This window comes from Emydura macquarii, unplaced genomic scaffold (assembly GCF_026122565.2).
Source record: "Emydura macquarii macquarii isolate MOO-44397 ecotype Brisbane River unplaced genomic scaffold, CSIRO-AGI_Emac_v2 contig_320, whole genome shotgun sequence".
Taxonomy (NCBI): Eukaryota; Metazoa; Chordata; order Testudines; family Chelidae; genus Emydura; species Emydura macquarii.
Genome location: NW_027130457.1, coordinates 2843981 through 2863667, shown reverse-complemented (window position 1 = coordinate 2863667; position 19687 = coordinate 2843981).

Here is a 19687-nt window from a genome sequence, read left to right as displayed (position 1 = left end):
TAACTAATTGGAGGTGAGCCTAAGATAATTGGCATATGTGTTCTGAAGTAGTATTGGTTAAAGTTGTCAAAGGATTAATAATTTGATGCAGCCTTTTCTTTTACACTCCTGAAAACTGAGTCACCATCAATCACCCACTCTTCCTAACTTTATTTTTATACCTATTTTCCAAACACTGGAAGCCTAATTTAATCTAAAAAAGACTCAACCTGTTTTTGAATGTTATTTTTTGAAACCTTTTTTTCCTTGTGAATAATTGAATACTTCAGTCATATTTCAAAGGGTGCATGAGTTATCTAAATTAAGGCCATTCTGTATCCTAGTATGTAAAATAGGTGCATGCCATTCAAACACAAATTATGCTATCAGAACATGTGTGTCAAATGCATAGCTTTTCTGTAGCGTCAGTGTAAAATTAGACAGTCAGGTATTATTTTATCTATGAACCCAGTCCTGTAGCCTTTGCTCATCATTTGCTTGTGTAAAACTCCCATTATTAAATGTAATACAAGTTTTTTCTGTGTAAGCATCACAGTGTCTGGTCCTAGTTATTATCCATGTTTATCCAACAATATCTTATTTGCATCAAAACAATTTGGTGTAAATTTCTGGCAGGAACTTCTGCTGCAGTTAGTGCTAGACAATTTCAAAATATTCAGAGACCAATTTTGGATTAGTATTCAAATATTCAGCTGTTTATCCCGTAGGACTAGTGCTGGGCAAGATCTACAACTGTTTAATCGTGTGTGTGTGTGTGTGTGTGTGTGTGTGTGTAACTGGGTTGAAAAACTCATATAAATGGGATTTTGAGGTTCTTTTTTCTTCTTCCTGTATGCCAAAACAAAATTACAAGAATATCCTTTTCCCACCCCATATATCAGCACCTCCCTCCTATTTCTGAATAAAATTATAAAAATCTGAAATGTGGGGAAAAGTAACTTAATCACAAAACATGAACAAACTCCTAGAAGCTAGTATAAAGTAATAACTACATATGTAATCAATAGTAGACACTATCAATGTCAAATAGAGCTGTGTGAAGTTCTGTTTAGAACTCTGAATCCTCACATAGTCGTAAAGTGTTTTAGGGTTCAAGATTAATCAAAAACATCAAGTCCACCAAAATGTCCCTTAACACAAACTCTAGCTTCCCTCAGTCTTAAGGGATTCCACATTCACCATTAATGTCTTAAGAAGAGGAAGTGGACTTGACCCTCTACGGTCACTTCAAACTAGGTCTCATCTTTTGGAGACACTGGTTGATTGTACCTTTAAAGAAGCCACCATTAAAAGCAACTGGTCCCTCCTGAGATATTCTGCAAACATTTGCAAGAGTCTGGAAGGGGCTGGAAAGTCCCCACACAGGGCAGAAAGAGTCCAAAATCCTTCCTATCCTCAGGAGACCCCTCTACACTAATCCCAAGGGCTTGAATTGCCCCACAATACTTATCACACAGTTTCCTGGAAAAATGTCCTCAAGATATCTATGCAGTTATGTGCTAACCCTTAAGAGTTGCTACTTTCCCTTGCAGCTTAGTTAAAAATGGCAGTCAGGTGAGGCTGAAGTTTCCTTTTCCCCTTGCTTATGAGTGATTATCAGACCATTTAATCCATGTGAAAAGATCCTAGCCAGATGGCTACCTGTCATTCCCTGAACACCCCAGAGAAAAGAATCCACTGGCCTCAGGAGTCCTGTCACCAACTTCTTGTCCATTGAAGATATTAATTGTGCATCTGGGAGTGGGAGCCATATGATGCTTGAGAGCAGGTGTAGAGTGTTGGGAAGTGTATTTTCCTGCAGGTTCAAATTTCTTGCATGAGTTCAATTAACTGTTTATTTAAAAATAAGTTGATTTTTTTTTTTAAACAATATCATGTTCAAGTACAGAAAAATATATGGTAGAAATCAATCCTGGCTTGGACTCAATAACTTAACTGGTTGTCTTCATCTCTGTCTATGAAATTGTTCCAACCCTGGTCTCTGTGCCCAAGGCCGCCAGTCATACTGCCAATCAAAATGGATTGTTGATTTGTTTTTCTTTGTTTATAGCTATTTTTATTATTTTTCAGCACAGTGAAACACAAAAATAATGTATTTGTGAAAATACTGATGCATTCCTCAACAAAAATGGTGACACCTCAGTCAATCAGAACTGACACACTGTACACAAAATAAAAACAAACATTAAAATGCAGTTAAATAAAATAAATTGGAGTCAGTGAATCATCAGGATAAATGATCCTTGCATTAAGATACATGTTGATCCTATATGAGTAAGATCAATATTTGAATCATTTTAATGAATGCCAAAAATTTCCTCCAAATTATAGTTTAATCTACTAGTTCATTTTGTGTTTTATAACTTAATTTTTCAAAAGATGTTTATGTGGATATGAATTTCCACAGGTTTAAACCAAGAAATAACATTTACTTGTGAAGAAACCTGGGTCACTAGAGTAAAAAGTCTATATAATTATTTGACCTATTGTGGCACATACCTCCCTGTTAGGTTTCTCTGACTTGAGATGCCTTGTAGACTGTTCATTGATCTCCTTGTTTTAGTCTTGTTTTTTATATGCTGTCAGATTTCATTAATTGGATTGATTGCAGTCAGTTTTCTTCATGGTCCAAATCCAGAGTAAATTTTAAAAATATAGTAGAGTTATTCTGGATTTATACTTGTTGTTCTGGATTGTATACTTGTAAACTAACCTAACTATAGGAATTATCTAAGGCATATAGGAATTCATTGGTATGACCTATTTTAATGTCCATCCAGAAAGCTGAAGATCCTGATTAGCTGCCTCTTACATGATATTCTTTCAACTGTTCCTGCCCTGTTCCTTTTCAATCACTTCTGGCATTTTGCAGTGATAGTGAAGTGAGCATCGTAGAAGGTTTCTAGGTAATAGAAAAACTTGTATTTACATTTAGGTGTCAAAGGGAAGCGATACATATTGTTCCAATGTGCCATCAGTTTTCTCTTATCTTTGCTCCCTTGTGTACAATTACTCCATTCTGAGAATACAGCAGCAAAGTGAAATTGATATAATCTCAGACAGCAATATAAAATGAACAAATGTATTAGAGCAATAAATGGAAGTAATTGGAAGTAGAAGAACAGAATATTGGAAGATAGGAGATGGATACGCAACAGGCGATTAGGGGAGGAAAGAGAAGAGAAATAATAATTAATTAGAAAAGGAAGTATGATGTTCATCAGGATTTTGGAAAAATGTTTTTGCTGAGCAATGCTTCATTAAACCCAAAACTGCTCATGAAGCAGTGTCATGTTTGATGGAATATCTGATTTGAATATTTTTTTACGGAAAAGTTTCAAGATCCTTTAACTGGAAAGTTTCAGTTTTTGCAGTCAAAACAACTTATTTATTTCCAAATTTTAATATATTTTATACTGAAAATATCAAAATTAAACTGAAAGATTTTGAAATTTTCAAAATTATACATTTCAGTTGACCCAAACTGATTTTTTAGTTTAGGCTTGTGGAAATTGGAGATTTTGACTTTTTATCCAGATCTGAGACAGAAAAAAGTTTCAAAATGTTGAACGTTCTTGTAGGAATGGGAAACCTCTTTCCTACTGAGCTGCATCAGTGACTAGGAAAGAAGAGGGCTGTATTGAATTGAAACAAATTGATATATTAGGATGGATAGAAACCCAGGTAGCTTGGGCAAATGTGAACCAACAAAAGAAGATGATAAAGAAATCCCCATTATACAGAGCATTAATAATATATATGACCTGGGAGTCAGATGAAGAAGTGGAAACCATCTAGAGGATTTTGGCATATTTAGTTCTTCTGTTTACAGATTACCATTTCCAAAAATCAAATAGCTGGCACATTTGGGATAATAACACAACCCAGTTCTTTTCCCACCTCTCCCACAGTGAATGGTGTTAGCAATAAAATGGCTGTATTCTTTGGATCAAACAATTTGGTGATCCAGTAGGGAGGTGAAGGAAGACATACAGCAGAAGTTCCTCCCCTTTATATGTGCAATAGGTTCACGGCAGGGGTTGTGTGGTACATACCCATCATCCGGTCCCCCCCCCCCTTCTCCACCCATCTGTGTAAGTGGGTCATAGAATTTCTGATTCAAGGGCAAACTAGCAAACTCACCTGTCTTGATCTGACTATAGAAATGAAAATCTGAGTAGATTCAGGTCTTACACAAACAGGTACAGTAGCCTACAGTGTAATTTCTAGTGCTTTTAAACTTCTCTCTCTTGTTCTTTTGCTAGGCATTGTTAGTGCTTAAATTTGCTCTGCTGTTTGGAGTGTTACATTGTCATTGGTATGAGATTGTCGAGTGACATTCCCATTGTGTCTGTCATTCTGTAAACAGAGGTTCACTGACTGATAACCATCATGTGTTATTACCATTTCAGTTAGAATTTGGCAGATTCAGAACAAAAGCTTATTCTTTGAATGTAGTTTTTTTTTCTGTTTGCAAGTCATCTAACAATTGACTGGTTTGTACACATTTCTGTGCAATTCATAATTGTTAATATAACCAGAATGGAACCCTGGTAATATTAAACCAATTCACTATTTTACTAAGGGGAGATGGCTACTCTTGATGCTACAAGGATTGGCCTATGCAAAAGGAATTGCTTTGGCAGCAGGTACAGAAGTTTCTGACTCTTCATCCCCTGAGTAAGGGCTGACAATCTCCTCCATGGACTCTTGGTATTCCTCCAGTGCCTGCTTTGGCAGTCAGCAACGACCGACTTTCCTTGAGAGCCAGTACAAGATAGCCTGCTTACTGATGGTGAAATCAGCTGCATTGTGCCATGCAAGTGTACTCACCTGGGAGACTCTGTCATCAAGTGCAGCAAGCACCAGTTATATCTACCTGCTGTAGACCCCTCTCCCATTCCTGGTGATGCTGCTTGTCCCATCTCCGTATGAGGCCATTGCTTGGGTGCCTGGGCAGTTGCAGCATTTCGGGTAGTATGGCAACCACAATCAATGGATGTCACCTTTCCATGAGATGCATAGGAGAAAAATATATCCTGTGCTGTAGATAACCCTATTTCAGAGCCTGACGCTCTCTTTGAGAATGGCAATCTCCCTGGCTATGAGGTACTGCTGTACTGTGTACACATCCACTGCTTGGCTTCATAGTGGTGGTGTTGCAGCACCAAACCACTTCTAGCTGCTCACTGCCACTTCTTATTTTCTTTATTCTTCTCTTCTCTACAGGGTGTGTGTGGGTGTGTGGGTGTGGGTGTGTGTGTGTGGGGGGGTTGTAATGTCATTGCACCCACCTCTTGTGAGCACCCCTTCTAGTCAGGTGTGCCTGCAGTCTTTAACCAATCCCAGCCCTGCTATTGAGTCAAGCCCTCAGGGCTTCTTTCCTGAAGGCAATGGTTTTGCCCTCTTGGTCTGTTCTGCCCCAGCTCCTCAGCTCAGCCACTAAGTAGTTCAGATCCCCTTCTGTGGGCTTAATCTCTGTCCAACTGTAGACCACTTACCCAGTGGCCTATGCGGGGCACCTGGGCCCATCCACTACTCCAGGTCCCAGTTCAGGAAGCCTAAGAATAGCAGTCACGCACGACTGTGTCCCTTTAACAAAACTGCTTTCACTTCCCTGGATTACTTCCCCAGGGCCCCAGCCTTCACTGATGCTTCACCTTACCTTAGGGCAAATGTACATTCAGGCCCAGCAGCCACCCAGGAGCTCATTCTCAGTCCCTAGGTCCTTGCCAGAAATGAGCTGTCCATGGTACTGCAATGCTCTTTGGACAACCAAGAACACCACATGCACTCCTTTAGCTCCAGCAAGGAACTGACTGTCTCTGCACTGCAGCTCCTTTTTATAATACCCTACTGGGCTCTGATTTGCTGCTCCCTGCATCCTCTGTGATTGGCTGCTTCCCCTACAGCCACTCTTCTTGGAGGACTAAGCTACTGTTCCTTTCCTGGGATGGGTGTGGCAGGACCCCAAGGCCTTCAGAAGGTCACCCATCACAAAGATATAAAAACAATCTGGTGCCGTAGACATACCATCAGAGTGGCCACCCTTCTTTTCTCTTCTAGCCCACCAAAGCATTTCAGAATGGACAGGAGTATGACTTCTGTGAATCTTCACATCAATATATTTTTCTCATACATAAGAATTATACATTTTGGGGGAACAAGGGCTAACTTGTTAATTGTGTTCAGTGCTTAGAACAATGGGGACTTGATCCCTGTTCAGGGCTATAGGAACCCTGGAGTATAATTAACTAATATTAATTTATGTGGGTGTTTGTGATTCTTTTGTTTTCCACTTACGTTCTTTCAAACAAAATAGCTCCCTTATGACATTCATGGAAAATACACAAAAGTGGTCATCAATAACACAATTAAACCAGTTTCAAAATTTAGCTAAATACTTGTAGAAAACTTTTTGTATGATTCACCTACCTCTGATCCTCATTCATGTCAATGATGTTGATGTTTTGGGATTGTCTTTAAGCAGTAATGCAGGATTTCTGAGAACTTACAGGAAGACCTGTTGTTTTTCATTGCACTTGCTGGAAAATGAGGTAGTTTAAGCACATATTAAACTATTTGCATTCTTGGATGAGTTACTTCACAGTATTTGCTCTAGGTTTTGCTTGCTTAGGCTCATTTGTTACAGATTTACAAGATGACAGGTCATTTCATCTCCATATCTTTCTTCTCACTTCAAGCCACAATTAGTTTAATTCCTCAACACTCTGATTTTTTTCTTTAATAACTAACAACTTACATTTGATCAGGGGTCTGTTTTATCTATTTATTTAAGAACTTTTTTCTCTTATTGAATCAGGCCTAATAATCAAATCACTGTATAGTTGTTATTCATTGATCCTTTTAGTATTTTATGGCCCTCCTCACTATAGTATGAGGGTTTTACAATCACTAAAGGATTTTATCTTCTTCACCTGTGAAACACAGAAGTGTTTATCCCCATTTTACAGATATACAGATTGTGTCTTGGTCAAGGTCACACAGGAAGTCTGTGGCTAAGCTGGGAATTGAATTCAGCACTCGAGTCCCTGTCCAGGGCTCTCTCCAGTAGGTCATTCTCCCTACTTTAAAATAGAGAACTTGACACTTTTAAACAAAGCTACAATCCCAAATCACTTCTTGCTTCAAACCATCCAACTAATAGAGTTCTCTGAAATGCTCTTTATAGTCTTTAGGGAAAAGAAGACCTTATGTTGACACACCTAAGAATGTCTGAAAACCAGATGCTTATGTGATTTTTTTTCCCCCCCTCCACCCCATTTCCAAAGTCATGGTATAACTTAATTTCCTTTGCAGACAACATATGAACAAACATACACACTTCTGTCTAGACAATGCAGTTCATTTGGGGAGAAATAGATTTTTAAACATGTACCTGTCAATGCATTGCTGTAAGATAAAGCCCTAGGGACACCTGGGAGCTTCTCAGGCAAATGCCTGACTGTTCCAACTAAACCATTTTGTTTACTTCTTATCAAACCCATTTCTATATTTTGAAGATACCAGACTGACAACATGACATAGTGCATTAATTTGAATTTCTGTTTACTGGAGAAAATAGCATTGTGCTTCTTAAAAGGGGAGGTAAAAAAGACATTCTGGATATTTTCTTGTAACAAACTCAACTAATTCTAAAATTAAGCAAATATTGTCATTGTTTTTAAACAAAACCTAGAAATCTAAGATAGTTTTTAAACTTAATAAAGCATTTGATATTTAGATGAGCATTACAGGTCTGATCCTTTGAGTTGCTAAGAGCATTCAACTCTCATTAACTTCTTCAGGAATTGAGTGAACTGTACCTTTGAGGTTCAAGACCCCAAATAGCTGCTGAAGTATTTTAGTCGAAATAAGAACCAATCCAAACCTTAGCTCAAGAAGCCAGCCAGACATGAATCAAAATCTTTCCTGAGGTTCAAAGAAGTTCATAACTCTTTTTTTTTTTTTATTTTTTATTTATTTTTTTAAAATTTGTCTCATAGCTCTACTTCCAGATACATCATGCATGGGAATAGGAAGTGCTGGCATCCTGTCAAGAGGTTCCTTTCACAATATTCCTGGCTCAATTGAAAAAAAATGTACAAAATGTTGAAATACAACATGTTGTTGTCATGAGATATCCTGATTTTGCAAACTCAAGAAGTTCAGATAGTTGAAAGAACCCAGACGACCTAGTGAAAGAATCCAAATTATGTATTTCATGGATTAAGGCATTTCCCAGGGAATATAAGGGTAAAATGAACCTTTATTGATCCTCCATGAAACTGATTGGCCAAACTGATTTTGAAGATGGAAAACTTAGGGGTAATAGTCAACACTGTGGATGCAATGGGTAAAAGTACTTTGGGTAGTTGAGAAACACACGAGACAGTACATCAGTTTGGGAAACCTTGAAAAGGCATTCAAACAAGTACGTTTCTGGATGCTTACATGTGCTGACGTAACAGGTAAATTTTCTAGAGCCCATTTCTTCAGTCTTCTGGATGCCAGATCTCAGTACTGGGGTAACTGGACAAAACATTAATTGCTAACACTTCTAGCACTTCAGAAGGAAGATACAGATGCTTCTCACCCTTTCAATATTGCTAAGCCTATTAAGTGTTTTAAAAGGAAGTAAAATAATCATTTAAAGGACTATGGAGGTTGAACCCTCTGATTGCATGGTAGATGATATATTGTTTCTTAGAGACCATCAAGACAATCCAAGAAGCTAGATACCTAGTCAATTCATGCTTTAGAGATCTACAGATAAGAGGGTCAACTTGAATCACAGCAACTGAAGGGAAATGTTTTGGTCACATTCTTTTTGCAGAATTGACAAAAATTGGTAGCAATTACTAGGTAAAAGCAATCAGAGACTTTTGCCACACTAGAAGAGCTATCAGGAACCATTAGAGTTATATCAAACTTTTGGCACCATTAATAAATCTCCTAAAGAAAGATTGAGTTTCAGGGGGATGCCTTGTAAAGATTTAGTCTTCACCAAAAGCATTGACAAGCTGTGAAATAAATAAAGGGGTAATTCTTGAGATTGATACATCTATGTAAAAATTTGGGACTGTCTCGCTATAAGAAGGGAAGCCAGTAGTTTATGTACCCAAGTCTTTCAAATCCACTGAAATAAACTATGCACAAATCAAAAAGAGATGTATGAAATTGTGTTCAGCTCTGAGCATTTCCATCAGTATGTGTATGGGAGAAAAGTAATAGTGAAATCTGACTTAGTCTTTGGAGGCAATAATAAAATAAATATAAACAACACTAAATAACCCTTGCAGCAATTCCACCAAAGCTACAAAAATATTGCACCTGCAAAAACAGAACTTTAAAACAGAGGTCAGGATAGGATATATCAGCCATTCATATGTGAAACAGATTATTTCTGGCAGGGCATGACATTATGGAGGCACAAATTCATCTAGTCTGTCCATATTACCTGTGTGAGACAAGAAATTGACAGAATTAATGGTTGTAGCTAAGTAAGGTAATCAGTTAACACATTATTACAAACCATCATTGTTGCTTGGCCAAAAGAAAAATGATTATCTGCCACAAGTGATAGAGCACGGAACTTCTCTTAGAAACTAAAAGTTAATAGATCATCTGACCTTCAATGGTAAAAGATTTGTGGGTCCATTGTCACTGAGTTCAGAAATTACAAAGATTGTCCATTCCAGACACGAGTAAAAAAAATGCAAATTTAAGGCTCTACATTTGCTGTTTTGACTTCAGATGAGTGCAGAAGCTGAAGTACTGCTCTACTACAAGAGAGATGATTTTGTGGTTGAAACACTGGACTGGGCCTCAAGATGTGGTTTCAGTTCTTGGATCTTCCACAGATTCTTGTGTGACCTGGAGAAAATGCCTTAGTCTCTGTGACTCAGTTCTCCTTCTGTAAAATAGGAATAATACTATTTCCTTTTTTCTATCTCATCTACTGTAGGTAGAGGTAGTCAAAGTGGTCACAACTGAGGAATGCTTTTGTGGAGTCTTCTGTCTATTCACAAAAATATACTGGCATGTGAGGAGACTTCAAGACCCTAAACAAATATAAGAGGATGGTGAAATTTCATATGGAAACTATAAAGTCTGTCCAGGATTTCATATTCCCAAAAGATTCTTTGTCATTAGTGGACCTGTAAGAAGCCCACTTAAATATTCCTCTGGAGGACAGCCTTCCATAAATTTCTCTACAATCCAACTGAACTGTGAATTTTCCTATCTGCCGTTTTGTTTAATTATTTGCTTTATATTTTATTTACTTATTTTTTACTTATTTATTTGCTGAATTGATTTACTTTAGATAACAGCAGAAAAAGTTTAACAAAAAATTTACACAAGAGGGCATGATTCTCCTCTATCATTGGTCTATATCAGCAATAACTTGATTGAGTCAATGTTATTACACTAGTTTGAAACCAGTGGGAGGAAAATCAGCTCGTCTTCTCCCATTGATGTTTTTCACTTCTTTCCACTTAAGCTTATCTGTCCCTTCTATTATTTGTTCGTCACCTTCTAGTCTCACTTGAAAAAAAGTGTACTAAATTTGTTTTTTACTGTCTCTTCTTATTAACCAATTATCCTTCCTTCACTATCCACTTCTCCCTCTAACATGCTTCTCTTTAATAAAATGGACCTTCTTTATTTATTTAAGATTACATTTCTGAAATATTGATACAAAGTTTCATCTGATGTACTGTACTATTGGGGCATGGGAGGGATCGTAATAGTCTGTTTCAATATTTAAGTCTAATCAAAATAAATCTCAGATAATCACTGAACCACCTCTGTACTGCTGCTTTTTAGCAGTAGCTCCTCCACCCACAGCCTAAAATTGCTAATCATTAAAAACATCCTGCTTGTTTAAACTCCCCACTCACTCCTCAACAATTACATAGACTAAAAATTGGATGTAGGAGTTTTTAAACTGAATAACACAATGGCAAACATACAAATTATTACACAATCAGAAAGAGCATAGTGCAAGTGGAATTGTGGGGGGAAATAAACCCCAAAATTGGACAGAATAAAACACATTAAATCTTTATTTCCTTTGAGCAACTGTGGACGAGCTTGTCATCCTATTGTGTGCTCTAGGGGGTGTACTGTCCTAACAAAAACTCTGATGTGATTGTAACACTGAAGTGATATAAGTTGTGTCATTAAAATTAACAGGAACAGGCCTGAGCCCTTGAATTAGGTGGCAAACTTAATTAGTTGGCAGTGTGGTAGTAAATACCTCTTGTGATAGCAGGATTTTAATCCAATAATATAGAGTAGAATTCTGGGAAAAGGCAACTATACACACCTGTAAATACTCTTATTTTTAAAGACACACTTAACTAATTAGACAGTCTAACGTTTCTGGCCAAAGGACAATTGACATGGAAACCAGAATCTGGCCACCATGGGTGAAATCTTGGCCCCATTGAAGACAGTGGCAAAATTCCCATTGAGTTCAGCAGGGCCAGGATTTCACCCCTTATTTTAGGCTTAAGAAGATGGAGATGAGTTTCAAAAGGTAGTTGAATGAAGAAATGGGAAACGCCTTCAAGGCTGTACAGGGACATGTTAAAAGATATAGGGAACAATAGCCATTGTAAGTGAAACAGACTATTACGTTCCCTCCCATGTCCCAATAGTACAGTACATCAGATGAAACTTTACATTTCTGAAATATTGATACAACCTCAGCCAACTTGCCTCATATGATGATTAAGAGTTCTCTCCCATCTTGGGCATTACAAATGTTCACAGACTATAAAAGATTGGAATCCAAATGTGAGACGCTTGTAACTAAAAACTATATTTCTGAGTTGCTGCCTGACCAAGAAGGTCAAATAGGAATATAGTTCTGAAAAGCCAGGTGATAGGAGAAAAGAAGAATGTGTCACTTAGATATGTAAGTTTATTCTCTGTAATTATAGCTAAGTAGTACCAATCTGGAAGAGCTCTGTAGAGTTTTCAGATCAGATCCCTTACACATAGTGTGGCAGATATGGCATTTTCCTTCAGTATATTTGGGAGAGCTCATTGAATGACGTTTAAGTATCTTTTGGAGTCCATTGCATTAAATGCAAAGGTAATATATTATCTGGGCCTGGATGACCAAAGTACTATAGTGAACTTTTGGGACAATACATGTAAAATGGATTTCTTGGGAAATATCTAGAGGAAGGTGAATGCAAATCTCTTCTCCCCTCCCATTATGTGAAAATCCATCTCTTTGGAGCTATCCCCTGAGGACAGGGCAATTTTTTTTGCTGATTATCTGTTCCCAGGCTTCCAAGATCAAAGGCCCAAACTATATAAAGAAGTGACTTACAAATTCATGGGTCTGCTTGTTGTGAGCTAACAGCTGTTATGAATTTGTTACCATGGAAAAACCCATTGGTAGGGTTTGAGTGACTGATCACCTTCAGAGAACTTGTTCGGGGGTGATCTCTGGTTAGTTTATTAGCATGCATGTAAGGTTTTTTTTATTGTTCTTTGTTTTCTCTGTAATGCTTTCACAGTAAAAATCAATGTTCTTGCTTTGAAAGGGCTGTGTGGTAATTTCTAACTGTGGGCAATTACGCTGTTTATAGTCTCTGAGGAGAAAGCAAACCAGGCCTACGAGCAGTCTGACTTGCTGGGGAACTCACAGTGTAGTCAGGGAGCCATGCAACTTGGAAAAGGTCAGAAGGAAGAGAGATGAAGGTCTCTGCCAAATTGAGGTGACAGCTGAGGAGCCGGGAGCCTAGAGTGTGTGTCTTTCCTGGGCCATGGAAGAGAAATGCAGGTGCAGTTCCCTGAACAGTGACTGCAGGTAGGAGGCAGCCCTGGCTGACCAGGGGCTGGTGCGGGTTAATGACCTGGTACTTCCCCACACCTCACAGTAACCAGACGTTTGATGTCTGGCCAGTAAATCTGACTGGACACTGCCAGGTCCCCTTTTCAACCAGGCTTTCCAGTAAAAAACCAGGCACCTGGCAATGCTACCCCACACCAGCTCTGATGGGGTTAAGGTGACACATATGGGCCAGTTAAACTTGTGGACTGCATCTGGTAGAGAGTCTTGCTTGCTTGAAACTGACTAATCACAATGAAGCCCATCTGGGGCAAAAGCTGGATAAGACCTAAAGCCAGGAAATTTACAGCAGAAGAAGGCTGCAGGAGAGAAGCTGGCAGTTATTCTCTGGGCTTAGAGAGGGAAAAGGAGGAAACCCAGGGAGAGAGAAGCCCTGGGATCCTGGCCCTAAGGGAATCGTTTACCCAGAAGTGTGGAGGAGAAAGTCCATGGGAGGCAGAATAGGAAGTAGCCTAGGGAGAGAGCAGTTAGGGTACAGATTGTGCAGACCTTGGCTACTGATTGTAGGATCCATGGGCTGGAACCCAGAGTTCTGTGTGGGCCTGGGTTCTCCTACCAGCCACTGGAGAGTGGCACAGGATTGTGGGATATGCCAATTGGACAGCTGGTCCAGAAGGATTTTGATACCTTAAAAGAGAAGGGAGGGAAACATACAGTGGCCTAGCCAGAGAGCTGAATCACAGAGAGAGAGGCTGTGGAGTGAGTGATTGACAGATTGACAGGCCAGATTAGAAATGATTCCCTAGTCACAGTGAGTGTCTCCAAGCAGTGAGTGTACCCCATGAAAATGATTGTTGACTCTTTTAAAGTGCTAAATAGGACTGCAGGATCAAGTATAGATTTCCCTTAAACTGAATAAAGAATCAGAAGGAGTTTTGGAAACTAATCTTTGACAAATCCAGAGTAAGCCATGTTCTTCCATGTTATCTACAGCATATTTAAAAGCAAGGGCTTGGAAAGGAGAGAGACTTCTGAAACTCTTAACCTCTTACTGCTGGAAGTTGTGATGGGCTAATATAAAATGCATTAGTACTTTTGACTAGTTTTCTGGACATGCTAGCACCACAGGGTTAAAAGGATCAACACTGTGTACATGTTAGTTAATTTTCCCATATTTCACTTCTTTTTCTTTCCCTCCATCAATTACTCTTGGTTTTTGATATAGTACAATTTAAATTTGAGAAACACCATGGCCTTGTAAAAGACACCATCAATATCACTGACATATGTATATAACAGTAAGAGAAGAATAGAGAACTTCCACCTGTATTATTTATTTTGATTATTCTCTAAATGCCAGCGATGGGAGGAGCATTAGTATGAACATAACCCCATTTTGTCTGTCCTCAAAGTGTCTTGTTCAGAACAATATTTGTTCATTAATTTCTCATGAATCAAACAACTTTATTTCATGACCTCAGGACTCCCTTCCTGATGATGCAAACCTCTATGGGCCTCTTAAGGAAGAGAAACTTATTTGGATTCCTTTGTGTGAGAAAAATATAGACATTTCTTCAAGTTCAATTATGACATTTTTAGGTATCAAGTTGGTATTAAGGGATATGGGCAATTAGCTTCTTAAATATAAAGTTAATCATCTTAAAATATTGCTGGCAAATGGGAAGTAATTAGTAGTCATGTATAGTCAGCTGGATATTTGAGCAATGCCTATAGTGTTCAACCGTTCCATCTATCCCTTGCCCCATACCTTCGAGAACAGAAGTGAATAGCATATAATTTCATAATGATAACAAAGCTACTATTTCCAGTTAGGCAGATCTGTTGCCTTTCCAGGTATTGGAAGCTGACCATATGTAACAGACTTGCAGTTGTCTGTGAGAAGGAGACAGTTAATAGAAATGTTTATGCCCTTTGTTTGGGATGTGTTCTTACTGTAGCATGAAATAAATCTGTGCATTTCTTATAAATTAGGATATTAACGAGTACATTTCCTTGATAAAGATAAATTGTACACCTATTAAGAGATCTGATGGATATCAAGGTGAACTTTGCTCATGGGTATGGAGGTTCATAAGTAACATTGCTTATGTATATATTCGCCAGTTCAGCAAAGTATTTAAGTGCCTACTTAACTTTAAGCATGTTAGTAATCCCATTGACTCCAGGATGTCTACTCATGTGCTTAAAGATAGGTACATGTTCAAGTATTGGGGACAGTTCAGAGAGTCTTGTATTTAAAGCAATAGACTGGGGCTAGGGTTTTATTCCTGGCTTTGTTGCAGCCTCATGGTGGGCTAGTCACTTAGTCTCTCTGTGCCTCAATTCTCCATCTGTAAAATGGTGTTACTTCCTTTCTCTCACCCTTTCTCTTGTCTATTTGGACTGCAATTTCTTCAGGGATGAACTGTGTTTGCACACTGCCTATCCTAGATGGAGGTTTCTAGGAATGACTGTAATGCGAATAATTTATAATATACAAAATGACTTATTTGTTAGGATAACTTTGTGTTTAGAATAAAATTGTAGTCCTCGTATGCCAGTGAAACCATGAAATTGAATTATTGAACAGTGAGGCTGGGGAGAATGTAAGTATATGCTAGCATTAATATATTCTTAGTAGACTGAAATGTAATCGATTAGATAGAGTTGTTTGTTCAAGACATTTCTAAAGACATTGGCAATGCTCACAATGACAGAACTGAGGACAGGTGATATAGGATGGAGGAAAATATAGCTAGGGCAAGAGACCAGGAAAAACAAATTTGCTTTGGGGATTCAATTAGATTTGCAAAGCAAGGGATGTTGCTAGAAGAGGCTGAAAGTATGAAAGTGTAATGGAGAATTAGAAATGAATCTGTCTTAGTTAATATGATGGAAATATGGCATGTATGTATTTACTTGACTGTGTGGCTCACCTTAATTTAAAATGCCTATAACCACTCCTCAAAGCTTTCCCAATTCATTAGTAATATTTGCACTTGTCATTCTCTACCAACAGCAGCCACAAGCCAACTAATAGAGCAATATTCTGGATGCATTTAGGGAGAAATTCACACTGACACAAAAGGGCCCAGATTTAAAAAAAAAAAAAAAACCCTCCTCATGACTTATTGCCCAGGAGAGGGGTTGAATGTGGAGCAGAGCTGTTATCCCACAATGAATACTGGGGAGGGGCACCCAGGCTGATGTGACAGGACAGATCTGGAATCTCCAGTTACATGGATCTTGTGTTCCTTATGCCTCATTGAAAATAGCACATCTATCTAAGGTTCTTATATGGTTCTTACCCCCCTAATATCTGAACACCTCACCATCTTTCATGTACTTACCCTCCCCACACCCATGTGAGGTGGGGAAGCATTACTATCCTCATTTTTACAGAAGGGGAACTGATACAAGCTCATACAGAGCTTCAATGACTTGCCCAAGACTGTACAAAAAGTCTCCAAAGTCCTAGGCTAGTGCCCTAACCACTGGACCATCCTCTCCCTCCATTTTCCTATGCAGGATCTGCAGTCCCTAATCTGGATGGCTGCAATAAGGCTGCTCTTCAACCTGATTCCTAGCTCTGGACGGTGGGAGTGAATTTTATGCCGTCTAACACATGTATTTTACAGGCAAAATAATATCACAGTTTACACAAATTATATCTAAATATATTCTTGTGAAATCCCAAGAATTTGGGGGCCCTTCCACAGCTGCCTAAAATTTTTCCTTTGGTCAGCTCATTAGGATCCTAAAATAAAACTGAGCTAGAGAGGTTTCCATTCATTTCTGCCTTTTGGAAACTGGCTGATATTCTGCACCCTGGGGGAGATTTGCTAATTTCCTGATTTTTGGAATGCTACAAGCAGCGGGGCTCTGTGGCCACTGCGAGGATGCCATGGGTCAACACTACTGCCTCCCTGCTGGGAACATGAAGCAGAAGACTGGGAGTGTGGGGGAGAGACTTCCTAGAATAAAGCTTATAAGAGCTCCTTGGTGGAAAGTAAACCATTTAGCAAGGAGGATGGTAGGGTCCCAATTCAGTAAAACATCCCAACACTTAAGGGATGCTTAAATGTAAGCATGTGCGTAAGTGCTTTTCTGAGTAAGGGACTAACTGCATAAGCTTTCACTTCAGAGTGGAATGCTCAGGCTTCTGAAGGCATTTAGTTCACATTAGGTATGCTCAGTAGCTTGACAAAAGCGTAAGCGTGGTAACTTCCTTAAAGAGGAAGGGAGGTGGCTCTCACCTGAAAACAGGCTGTTACAGTATAGGAAACTGGACTGATGTATTGTAAGTTCTGAGAAAAATGGTCTAGAGCAGTAGCAATTTAAATAATAAAACACCCCACACTTCGGTGAATTATAGAGGCATGCAAATGAAAAGAAAAAAAAATTTTTTTTCAATCACTTGGATAAAGTTTAGTGAGAATTGTATTTTATGGACTAAATTTTAGTTCACTGGGAGGTGTTTTGTTTTGTTTGCTTGTTTACTATTTTCCATTGGTGAAGTTATAGCAGGTATTATAACCTTTGTATCTTGTATAGTAGCTCTTTTGAATGTCAGAATACATGGAAGGCCTTTTTCATCCTTCCAGATATTAAAAACAAAACCAAAACTTACATCTTTGTAACAACCTTCCTTTTCATTTAAATCCGAAAAGCCTATTTGCAAGAAGCAATTTATACTTTCCAAAGTACACCTCCTTAATGCTGTAGTAAATGTTATGTAGCAGAGGCTTTTACTTTCACAGCCAATGATAATGATATTGATAGCGTAGATAGTAATTTCACAAAGTTTCAGGAGGATTCAATTTCATTTTTAGAGCTGTTTTTTTTAATTCATAAATAAGATATTTGAAATTTCAGTTAAATGGCTGTTGTTCTTGAATATTTCTAAAGGGATTTTTACATGTTAAAAATATTATTAGTCCTAGGGTATCACAGTTCTCTTGCAGATAAAATTTATAGTAGCCACAGCCACTTGATATGTCTGTGTAAACACTATTGCAATTGACAAAAATCACTACCATACAAACCAAAAAACCTGCAAGGCAACCCACAATGGGAAACAAAGAGAACAATGCAGAGGAAGCACACTGTTTAAGTCATGGATTGTCGTCTTGTGTGTTTACCAGGCACCCCAGCATGATGGAGCCTATGGATGCATATCAATACAAATAATAATAAAAAGAGGCCATAAAAGATCACACACAGACCCCATTCACTGCACACCATCCAACAACTGAAAGAAGAGGCAGGGATACTCTAGCCCACAGGCAAATTCATTGCACAGTCATGCACCATCACTGTCCAATATGTGAACTGAATGAGGCATGGATTCTGAGAGGAGGGAAAATACTATCTGATCATGTAATAAAAGACTGCATAGACACAAGGGGAGCAAGTTAAGTTATGCAGGCAAATTTAACTTGCTCATTCTCTGACTTTTGAGGTTTTGCTTTGCAGCTTTAAATGTACTTTTAGGCTGGACTTTTCTAAGGAGCTTAAAACCCTTGGATGTTTAGAAGGATGCTGAGTGAGAGTACTGGGCTGTGGAGTAGCAGGAAGAATTTGCTGCCTAGCTTGCAGGGGGTATTTATTGGCCTGTAAACCTTCTTCTCAGTAAGTGGAGCATCACTAGCTGTGATGGGAGAAGAAGCTGGGAGTCCACTAGCTGCCTTCCTTCCTTTAATTGGCCTCCTGCTGGCCCTTTCCTTTCCAGGGGGCAGACAGGGAAAGAGAACATGCTGTATCCATGTCTCTCAATTTCAGGGGAAATGAGATGCTTATCACTGCCTCCCCCTTCTAAATCCAGGGGAAACGGAGGAACTTGTCAGTTTCTTCACTCATCCTGGTACTCCACAGTGGTGTGCTAGAGTGGGTTGAGAATACAAGGGATGTTTTCTGAAACACAATGCTCATTGGTGGGTTGTCAGCAGCGGGGATTACATCCAGGACTTCTAGATCTACATACATGAGCTTCCTTTGCCAGTTAGTTCAAAGTCAGAAGCAGTCTAGTAAACCCTTGTGTGGTGCAACCACTAGAGGAGGATATATAGCCACTGTGAGTGAATGTGGGTGGTGCATGTATAGGAAATGGTGGATCTTTTTGCATGACTGGAAAAGTGGTCAGTGTTTTCCCTTTCCCTCTTAAAGGTGAAAGTGATATTTTTGAGTTTCAAAAGGACTGGCAGGACTAATGAGCCTAGTGATGTATTAATTTCAGAAATCTATTTTACTCAGAATGATGAATTGCTATTTGAATGTAAAAATGTATTCTGCTTTATGTAACAAAAACAATAATTTTGGGGGCCTCTGGCAAATTTTACCACTTTCCTTACCCCCATGCCTACCACCACATTTGTTTTCAAGGGCTCTGGAGCATTCAGGATATTTTTGTTTAACTACGTCCCTCTATGTAGCTTTGAAATTTTGTTTGAAAATTTTCCACAGGCTCTCCTATTTTTGAGACAGAAATTACTTGGTTTTTCCAGTCTAGCAGAAGTTATGATAGGCAGAGGGGATTCTACACCAAGGAATTTCTCTGTTTTTAATCCTCTTCGACACACTACAAGTAATAGGAGCAAGGCCTGGTACTAAAAATGAAAATGTCCCCTGCACCTGCTTCTACTAATCTCTTCAAGACTGCCGCCATCCTCCAAGAAACTACCCTCACTGAACCAGCAGACGAGATCTGAAGCCATTCTACCTGGGAAAGACCTGGCTTTATAGATATCTACTGACAATTTGGCCCTGAACTTCAAAGGTATCAATCAATCAATGGGAGTTAGATGCCTGGGCCCTTTTCCCTGGTCTTCTCTTTGCTCATGAAGCTGAGCATGGCTGCAAGAGCTAAGGGTCAGT